Source organism: Acanthisitta chloris, unplaced genomic scaffold (assembly GCF_000695815.1).
Source record: "Acanthisitta chloris isolate BGI_N310 unplaced genomic scaffold, ASM69581v1 scaffold14161, whole genome shotgun sequence".
Lineage (NCBI taxonomy): Eukaryota > Metazoa > Chordata > Aves > Passeriformes > Acanthisittidae > Acanthisitta > Acanthisitta chloris.
Genome location: NW_008655578.1, coordinates 15142 through 18636, shown reverse-complemented (window position 1 = coordinate 18636; position 3495 = coordinate 15142). Strand labels below are relative to the sequence as shown.

Sequence of the window (3495 nt, the reverse complement as noted above, 5' to 3'; positions counted from 1 at the left end):
AAGAGTGCTTGTGTTACTGTAGCATATATTGAATATCATGGGGAGAGGAAATATAAATTAATAGAGTGTTGGAGAGGAAACAGGAGAAGGGCTGCTGGCTTCCTGGCTTTTCTGGTATTCTTTCTAGTGTTTGAGAAAATTCAGTTGCTCTTTCTGAAGTACAGAAACACGGCTAAGCCAACAGGTAATGGAAATGTTTTGAGAAAATCAGTGGAGATGAGAAAGTTCAGCTATGAAGTAGATACATGTTTTCTAATTGCCTCTTTCTACTTTCTAGTCAGTGAAAGAATATCAGAAGCCGTTGAAGGAACTTATGTTTGTACTATGACATAAATCTTTATGCAAAGTGTAATTAGCTGTCTGTAGCATTTGCCACCATTTAGTACCTGATTATAGCTCTGACTTAACATCTCTCATGAATGAATGAGAGCTGGAAGGAAAGGGACACACCCTTCATTGCGGCTTTTAAACTGTTCAATGCAGAGAACGGTGAGTGCTTGGAGTTCTCCCACTAATCTCTGCAGGAGTCACCAACCTTTTTGCTCTGCTGTCATCAAAGACTCCTCTTTCATTCCCATCCCTTCCAGCTGTCACACCTGATTTCTTTTAAACCTTCTCTGTGTAGCTTTTCCAGTGCTTACCTTCCCTCCCTCTGTTGTTAGTCCCTTTCTCAGGGACAGACAGCAAGAAGGATCTCTCTGCTGAGAAGGAAGAGGAACCAAAAAAGAGCAGTAGATGCTAAGTTGGGCATGATTTCCTTCTTCATTTCAGACAAGTAAATCTGTTGGAGAAAATGTTTGTTTAACCTCTTCTGAATAATAATTTTCTTCTGTAGTTGAGAAGCAGTCTCTTGTTTTCCTTTAGTGTTTGACAATATGTCTGAACTAGCTTTTGTGAGTGTCTGAAATCCCTGCATCTTGCATCATGGAGCAGTGCAAGGGCAACACTTCCAATACCCATTCCACTGTAACTCTGTCCCTTGAAAGTCTTTCTGGCTCACAAAGTCAATAACAGTAAGCACCTCCCCAAACAAATAGGCAATTTTGACAGCTGTTGTGATCTTACTGTTGCTGATGGACTCATGAGAGCCAAGGGGGAGAGAGAGCTGTAGGCAGGGTTCAGGATGCTGCTCCAAAAGAGGAGGCTGGAAGCGTATGGTGGTGCAATCAGGACAGTGCCAGCCAGGTACACTGGACTGCTTGCACAGGGGCAGAGGTGGGTATAGAACTCATGTACCTGTGCACATGTGGCCCCAGATGCAATGTTGATGAAGTTATTCCTGCAAGAGAGAAGTAGTTAAGTGTATTATTGTCTTCAGTCTGGCTGCTAATTTAATCCCGAAATGTTAAACAACGTAACTAAACACACACACACACACACACACATGCTAAAAACTCTTGTTCTCTGTCAGAAGAGAGGGAACGCGTGTCAGACCCAGCCTTCAAGCTCTGTTAATTTTAATTTGAGTTTTGGAATTAGTAATCAGTTTTGCTGGAACACTGTTGCAAGAAATAGATCTTAGCACGCATGGGGCCTGGGCACAGTTTCAAATGAGTATTTGTTAAGAAGCCATTCCCTTGTCGTGTTATGGTACATTACATGAGATTTATTTCCATTGTATTAAAAGATGCAAGCCCAAGGGGAATGTTCTCTCTTCTTGTTGGCCGAGGGTGGTTTCAGAACTCTATCCGATATTTTTGTGGGGCTTTTAATTAAACCAATGAGAGGCAAAACTCCTCATTTGTTTAGGCTGTTGTTACCATGCTAAGGGGCTAAGTGACTCGAAGTGCCAAGAAAGGTAATCAGATTAAGTAAAAAGTGTGGGGTGAGGAGTGTGGGGGCTGTATCACACCTTCCTTGTGCCTGAGCTGTGTTGTCTACGTGTGTAGGATTCACCACACAAATCTGAGGCTTCGCTCTTAGTGGAACCATCTGGTCTCTTTGTACTGCACAACTCACATCTACAGATAAATGTTAGCCAGAAAAGAGCCCTTTCATCTACTAAAAATAAATAAATAAATAAATAAATAAATAAATAATAAAAAGCCATGACATCCCCTTGCTTGAAAGTGAAATTGAGTGACTTCAGGCTATAAATTAGCACAGCAAAGTTAATTAATGTAGGAGTGGCTTGCCTAGGGCACGTGGTGGATTTTCCAGTACTAATTTAGGAGAAGGTACATCCTAAGTGGAAGCCAGGAGCAGGAAGGCAGGAATCACTCAAGTGCAGTTGCATCCATCATACAAGATGCCAGAGGAGGTGATCACGGTGATCCTTTTTGCCCTTAAAAGTCTACTAATAAAGGGCTTTACCAAGAGCTTCTCTTTTCATATGGAAAGAAGCAAAGGGGAATTATAGCTGAGGACAGTTAATATTTTGGTTTTGTGAGGGCAAGTGTGAGTGAAGGGTGAAAACTGGTGTGGACCCTGAGTCATATTTTGATCTAGCAATGTGTAATTTTGTGTGACAAAAGGAGCTGAAGGGACTGGGAGGCAAGGCAAAGTGCACAACCTTCCTGCTACTTTTCTGAACCCTGAAATCCACTGCAGTGCTTTGCGGTTGAAGGAAGATCCCCTGGAGGTGGTGCAGATGTGTGCATCTCCCTGTACATCCAAGTGGGTCTGGGGAGCACACCTGAAAGCCTGTACTCTTGTTAGACCGAACAAATTGCTCTTTTTAAGCTCCAGTGCCAGTGACCCCTCCAAATGTGCAAATTTTCTGCCTTCCTGTGCCCTTCTCCCACTCCTGTCCTAAAAGCCCTCCCAACCCTCAGTCCTGTGTCTCCATGGAGACCTCCCTTTGGAACAAAAGTGGATCTTTGATGGCAGGACTCCTGCTGTGCTTTTTGATGACTGCAAAGGGGACAGAGTCCTCAACAGGAGACTGTCTCCTGCATCTGTTCTTAGCTGTGCCAGCAGGTATATTAGCAGGTCTGTTCAGTCTAGGATTTCACTGCATGTGTGAAATGTTCACTTTTCCCAAGTGAACTGCCCCTTTCCTTTAGACACTAACAGAGAGGAGTTTGGCTATACTCCAGACTGGAATACCTATAGATGCCATGCAAAGACTGCACAGTTTAAAAATTAATCTGTAATTCAGATCTGTTTAAACACTGGCTTCCAAATGAACTACTGAGTCCTAAAACCCCAGACCTTGGCTCATCCTCATGTCAGTAGTTAGTGTAGGTGGGATCTGGGTCTGGATGCTGCAGCTTGAGTGCCATCTCAGCACTCTAGCTGTGGGGAATCTTGTGGAATGTCTTTGTAGGCTGGTAGGAAGCCATCCCTTAATATGTCAGGAGTCTTTGGAGCAGATCCAGGAACTCTAAGTCTCTGTCACCTTTATGTCTCACAGAGAGTAACCATCAAGTGCTCACATGTGGAAATGAAATAAAGTAAATTACCAGAAAATGCCCTGAGCACAGTAGTGATACATGGCCAGAAGAGTTCTGGGTACTTCTGAGCATCCTCTCTGCTCACACTCCCACTCCCCTG

The 3495-nt window shown here is 43.5% G+C and overlaps 1 protein-coding gene across 1 annotated transcript in view; it reads left to right on the top strand.

The window, feature by feature from the left end:
- The window catches only part of GALNT14 (polypeptide N-acetylgalactosaminyltransferase 14), a gene marked incomplete at both ends in the record, with an annotated part of 93415 nt that overhangs the window by 89341 nt on the left and 579 nt on the right, over positions 1-3495 (top strand). The gene's annotated exons all lie outside the window — the stretch shown is intronic.